Below are 6,780 nucleotides of genomic sequence, written 5' to 3'. Positions count from 1 at the left end.
CCCGTGGTTATGCGAATACTTGCAATTCTTTTACTTAAAATAATAACAATTAGATTAATAATAATTAACATAATTTTTACTCAAGATTCATAAAAATCATTAATACTATTTTAAAAGAAGATTTATAAGACATCTAAAAACAGATATACAGACTTTGTGTGATATTTATTTCAACATTATATATTAATAGAATGTTGTAACTATTATTTTTAAATATTAGGTAGTTTCCAGCTACGTATATCGCATATAAACGTTGCAAAAAGATTTTAGACTGAATTAACACATTACACACTTATGGAGTAATTAACAACAAAACAATCTTTATTTTCATTGCAGAACATATATCAGAGCATACTAGTGACTCATACATTTAAAATAGTGTGATTTTTAAACAATTCGGTTGTAAACCCGCAGAACCGCCTACCCGCCAAAGACGTAACATACGAAATGGTATATAATTCATTATTTTAAATTACATATATAATCATTAATAATTTTCGGCAGCTATCGAGGTTCTCCATAGGTAAATTCCTGTACTCTAACAAGATGCTACTTGCTGTGTAGCTGTTTAAATTCTTGGAAAATTGTAATGACCAGCGACATAAAATATAACAATGAAATAATAGCTGGTAACTGCAGGTGAACGAAAAATTAAATTCCAAATTGATTAGATGTTTTTCTAAATATAAAGATCGACCTGAAGGAATTTTATGAATTATGGACTAATTAAACAAAAAAATAGGTAATTTTACTTGAAGAACAGATACCAGAGAATAGTTAGTGAGTACATTTATATTGTATAATAGGAGAAAGCCCCTGGTAGCCGCGAATTAAAATAACCACCTACATTAAATGATAACTAGGAAATAGTATCTGGAAACTTTATCTGAACGAAAACACAATACCAATTTGTTTAGATGTTTTTCTTAATATAAAGATCAACAGTAAGGAATCTTATTCACTATGGACAAATTAACAAAAAAAAACTATAATTTTCATTGAGGACCATATATTAGAGCATACTTAGTCACTTATATATTAAAAGTATTGTGTGTTTTGAACCATTGGGGTTGTAAACAAACAGAACGGCCTACCCGAAAAGTCGTAACATAAAATGTTGCATATGTTTGCTAATTTATTATTTGATAAATGATTATTATTAATTTACGACAACTATAGAGGTTTCCCATTAGTTAAATTACTGTAGTGTGACTAAATGCTACTACAAAACATATATAAATCCTGGGAAAGTCACAATGACCAGCGACATTAAAGCATAAAGGGTTAAATAGTAACAGGCAACTGTCGGCGAACGAAAAATTCATTTCCAAATTTATTAGATGTTTTCCTAAATATAAAGATCGATAGGCTGGAATTTTCTGGATTATGGCCTAATTAAGGCAAAAATATATATATTTTTACTTGAAGAACAAATATCAGAGCATAGTCAGTGAGTTATAGAATAATAAGAGTGTGGTATTTCATTGTATAACAAGAGATAGTCCATGGAAGCGAAAATAGACGTAGTTTTACACAAAATAACGTCCAAAAACAGCCGTAGAGTCAAACGGCAAATGTTGACGTTCTTTTTAAGAGGACAGGTTGGGTGATGGCCCCTCGCCACCCGCTGGTGATGGCCCCTCGTCACCCGCTGGTGATGGCACCTCGCCACCCGCTGGTGATGGCCCCTCGCCACCCGCTGGTGCCCAGCAAACACAAATCATCTACACAACGTTCGCCTATCTCTTCCCATAGGTGTGGGAATGATTTGCATTGAGAATGGTGCAGGAGAGCCTTTGAGAAACTTTTACTCAAAAAATCCAAACACAAAGGTTTAATTATAAATTGTTTTTCTACAATTATTTTCTTCCAAATGTAAAACAAATAGTTTTTACATGTTTAAATATAAAATTTATGGTGTTTTTTTGTAAAATTCATTAATAAATTGTGAATGATATATATTGGCTGAGTGAAACCTTTAAAATCCATTTAGTTATAATATGAACAGAAAAAAGTAGTTTTCCAAATTTTCTAAAAATCGCTCTTTTTAACACAATTTGACTCCTTATGCATTCCACTAAACACTAATATCATGTTTAATTATATAATTTATGTATTATTCCCTAAGATAATTTATATAAATTATAAAAGTTGCTGGAAAGTGGTGAGAAAGAATCTGAAAACGTTTTGTTGTCTTACATTGGCGTGTTCTTATTAACTAGAGTGAGTAAGAGTGAGCGAGAGTGGGTAAGAGTGAGTAAGAGTGACTGAAGGTGAGTGAGAGTGCCAGAGAGTGTGTAAGTGTGAGTAAGAGTGAGTATAAGTAAGAATGACTGAGAGTGAGTAAGAGTGACAGAGTAAGAGTGAGAGTAAGGGTGACAGAATGAGTAAGAGTGAGAGTAAAGTGATTGAGAGTAAGGGTGAGTATGAGAGTAAGAGTGATTGAGAGTTAGAGTGAGAGTAAGAGTGATTGAGAGTTAGTGAGAGTAAGAGTGATTGAGAGTAGGAGTGATTGAGAGTAAGAGTGATTGAGAGTAAGAGTGATTGAGAGTAAGAGTGATTGGGAGTAAGAGTGATTGAGAGTAAGAGTGATTGGGAGTAAGGGTGATTGGGAGTAGGAGTTAGAGTGAGAGTAGGAGTAAGAATGAGAATAAGAGTGATTGAGAGTAAGAGTGAGTAAGAGTAAGAATGAGAGTAAGAGTGATTGAGAGTAAGAGTGATTGAGAGTAAGAGTGATTGAGAGTAAGAGTGATTGGGAGTAAGAGTAAGAGTGAGAGTAAGAGTAAGAATGAGAGTAGGAGTGATTGAGAGTAGGAGTGATTGGGAGTAGGAGTGATTGGGAGTAAGAGTAATTGAGAGTAAGAGTAATTGAGAGTAAGAGTATGAGAGTAAGAGTGAGAGAGTGAGTATGAATGGGTAAGGGTGACTGAGAGTGAGTAAGAGTGACAGAGTAAGAATGACAGAGTAAGAGTGATAGAGAGTAAGAGTGATAGAGAGTAAGAGTGACAGAGTAAGAGTGACAGAGAGTAAGATTGACAGAGAGTAAGAGTGACAGAGAGTAAGAGTGGCAGAGTAAGAGTGAGTATGAGAGTGAGTAAGGATAACTGAGAGAAAGAGTGAGTAATAGTGCGTAAGAGTGATTGAGAGTTAGAGTGAGAGTAAGAGTGATTGAGAGTTAGTGAGAGTAAGAGTGATTGAGAGTAAGAGTGATTGAGAGTAAGAGTGATTGGGAGTAAGAGTGATTGAGAGTAAGAGTGATTGGGAGTAAGAGTGATTGGGAGTAGGAGTAAGAATGAGAATAAGAGTGATTGAGAGTAAGAGTGAGTAAGAGTAAGAATGAGAGTAAGAGTGATTGAGAGTAAGAGTGATTGAGAGTAAAAGTGATTGAGAGTAAGAGTGATTGAGAGTAAGAGTGATTGGGAGTAAGAGTGATTGAGAGTAAGAGTGATTGGGAGTAAGAGTGATTGGGAGTAGGAGTAAGAGTAAGAATGAGAGTAGGAGTGATTGAGAGTAGGAGTGATTGGGAGTAGGAGTGATTGGGAGTAAGAGTGATTGAGAGTAAGAGTAATTGAGAGTAAGAGTATGAGAGTAAGAGTGAGAGAGTGAGTATGAATGGGTAAGGGTGACTGAGAGTGAGTAAGAATGACAGAGTAAGAGTGACAGAGAGTAAGAGTGACAGAGAGTAAGAGTGACAGAGAGTAAGAGTGACAGAGAGTAAGAGTGACAGAGTAAGAGTGACAGAGTAAGAGTGACAGAGAGTAAGAGTGACAGAGAGTAAGAGTGACAGAGAGTAAGAGTGACAGAGAGTAAGAGTGACAGAGAGTAAGAGTGACAGAGTAAGAGTGACAGAGTAAGAGTGACAGAGAGTAAGAGTGACAGAGAGTAAGAGTGACAGAGAGTAAGAGTGACAGAGTAAGAGTGACAGTGAGTAAGAGTGACAGAGTAAGAGTGACAGAGAGTAAGAGTGACAGAGAGTAAGAGTGACAGAGAGTAAGAGTGACAGAGTAAGAGAGTGAGTGTGATTATGAGAGAGTTAAGAGTGTGAGGTGTGTGAGAGGGTAGCAGGCCAGGGAGGCAGGATGTGTGGTCACAGGCGAGGCCTAGGCCTCGTGATCTCTAATGTTGGTTTTTATATATATGTTGGATTTTTTGTCCTGTTTCAAATTATAGTTATTTAGCAGGAATGTAATAAGATATTGCACAGTATTAATGTGACAATAATATATGCACTATTTCCTTGATAATCAAACTTGTTGTTCAAAGATAATATACAATCTTTGAAGGAAACATTTTGAGAGCGCAAGCTGGCAACACTGGGCTGGTGGGTGAGAGAGACATATGGTTAGTTGTACTCAGACCTTCAATGGTGAAGGGTGTGTCCCAGCTGGCCGCCACCAGCCGCCACCCGCCGCCACCCGCCGCCACCCGCCGCCCACCACCAGCCGCCACCCGCCACCACCCACCACCCACCACCAGCCGCCACCCACCACCAGCCGCCACCCGCCACCACTCACCACCAGCCTCCACCTGCCACCACCCACCACCAGCCGCCACCCGCCGCCACCCGTCACCCACCACCAGCCGCCACCCGCCGCCACCCACCACCCACCACCAGCCGCCACCCGCCGCCACCCGCCACCCACCACCAGCCGCCACCGGCCACCCACCACCAGCCGCCACCCGCCACCACCCACCACCAGCCGCCACCCGCCGCCACCCGCCACCAGCCACCGCCACCCACCACCGCCACTCACCACCCGCCGCCACCACCCACCACCAGCCGCCACCCGCCACCAGCCACCACCAGCCGCCACCTGCCACCACCCACCACCAGCCGCCACCCGCCACCCACCACCAGCCGCCACCCACCGCCACCCGCCACCCACCACCAGCCGCCACCCACCACCAGCCGCCACCCGCCACCACCCACCACCAGCCGCCACCCGCCACCAGCCACCGCCACCCACCACCACCCACCAACACCAGCCGCCGCCGCCACCACCACCCACCACCACCGCCGCCACCACCCATCACCGCCGCCGCCACCACCACCCACCACCACCGCCGCCGCCACCACCCATAACCGCCGCCGCCGCCACCACCCACCACAGCCGCCGCCGACACCACCGCCACCACCCACCACAGCCACCACCACCCACCACCACCGCCGCCACCACCCACCACCACCAGCCGCCGCCGCCACCACCACCCACCACCACCGCCGCCACCACCACCCACCACCACCGCCGCCACCACCCACCACCGCCAGCCGCCACCACTCATCACAGACGCCGCCACCCGCCACCGCCCGCCACCACCGCCAGACACAGCCGCCACCGCCGCCACTGTCTGCCACCGCCGCCACTGTCCGCCACCGCCGTCACTGTCCGCCACCGCCGCCACTGTCCGCCACCGCCGCCACTGTCCGCCACCGCCACCACTGTCTGCCACCGCCACCACTGTCTGCCGTCACCACCACTGTCCGCCCGCCGCCACCACTGTCCGCCCGCCGCCACCACTGTCCGCCCGCCGCCACCACTGTCCGCCCGCCGCCACCACTGTCCGCCCGCCGCCACCACTGTCCGCCCGCCGCCTCCACTGTCCGCCTGCCGCCTCCACTGTCCGCCCGCCGCCTCCACTTTCCGCCCGCCGCCTCCACTGTCCGCCCGCCGCCACCACTGTCTGCCCGCCGCCGCCACTGTTCGCCCGCCGCCGCCACTGTTCGCCCGCCGCCGCCACTGTCCGCCCGCCGCCTCCACTGTCCGCCCGCCGCCACCACTGTCCGCCCGCCGCCGCCACTGTTCGCCCGCCGCCGCCACTGTCCGCCCGCCGCCGCCACTGTCCGCCCGCCGCCGCCACTGTCCGCCCGCCGCCGCCACTGTCCGCCCGCCGCCACTGTCCACCACCGCCGCAAAGCCGCCACGGTCCGCCTGCCGCCACTATCCGCCACAGCCGCCACTGTCCGCCCGCCGCCACTGTCCGCCCGCCGCCACTGTCCGCCCGCCGCCACTATCCGCCACCGCCGCCACTGTCCTCCCGCCGCCACTGTCCGCCCGCCGCCACTGTCCGCCCGCCGCCGCCCTGTCCGCCCGCCGCCGCCCTGTCCGCCCGCCGCCACTATCCGCCACCGCCGCCACTGTCCGCCCGCCGCCACTGTCCGCCCGCCGCCACTATCCGCCACCGCCGCCACTGTCCGCCCGCCGCCACTATCCCCCACCGCCGCCACTGTCCGCCCGCCGCCACTGTCCGCCCGCTGCCACTGTCCGCCACCGCCACCACTGTCTGCCACCGCCACCACTGTCTGCCACCGCCACCACTGTCCGCCCGCCGTTACCACTGTCCGCCCGCCGCCGCCACTGTCCGCCCGCCGCCGCCACTGTCCGCCCGCCGCCATTGTCCACCACCGCCGCCAAAGCCGCCACGGTCCGCCCGCCGCCACTATCCGCCACAGCCGCCACTGTCCGCCCGCCGCCACTGTCCGCCCGCCGCCACTGTCCGCCCGCCGCCACTGTCCGCCACCGCCACCACTGTCTGCCACCGCCATCACTGTTTGCCACCGCCACCACTGTCCGCCCGCCGCCACCACTGTCCGCCCGCCGCCGCCACTGTCCGCCCGCCGCCGTCACTGTCCGCCCGCCGCCACTGTCCACCACCGCCGGCAAAGCCGCCACGGTCCGCCCGCCGCCACTATCCGCCACAGCCGCCACTGTCCGCCCGCCGCCACTGTCCGCCCGCCGCCACTGTCTGCCCGCCGCCACTATCCGCCACCGCCGCCACTGT

General features: G+C 50.7%; 1 long non-coding RNA gene across 1 annotated transcript in view; it reads right to left on the bottom strand.

Annotated features, from left to right (window-relative positions):
- Positions 1-20, bottom strand: part of LOC138358418 (uncharacterized) — a 13,521-nt gene extending 13,501 nt beyond the window's left edge. The window contains exon 1 of the long non-coding RNA XR_011225352.1: positions 1-20. This exon is cut by the window's left edge and continues 130 nt beyond it. This is a non-coding gene — a long non-coding RNA (uncharacterized lncRNA).
- Between the last annotated feature and the right edge of the window lie 6,760 nt (positions 21-6,780).

The sequence above is a fragment of the Procambarus clarkii genome, chromosome 83, assembly GCF_040958095.1.
Source record: "Procambarus clarkii isolate CNS0578487 chromosome 83, FALCON_Pclarkii_2.0, whole genome shotgun sequence".
In the NCBI taxonomy this organism is placed as follows: domain Eukaryota; kingdom Metazoa; phylum Arthropoda; class Malacostraca; order Decapoda; family Cambaridae; genus Procambarus; species Procambarus clarkii.
The sequence above is the reverse complement of the archived record's forward strand: the minus strand, read 5'-3'. Positions and strand labels throughout refer to the sequence as shown.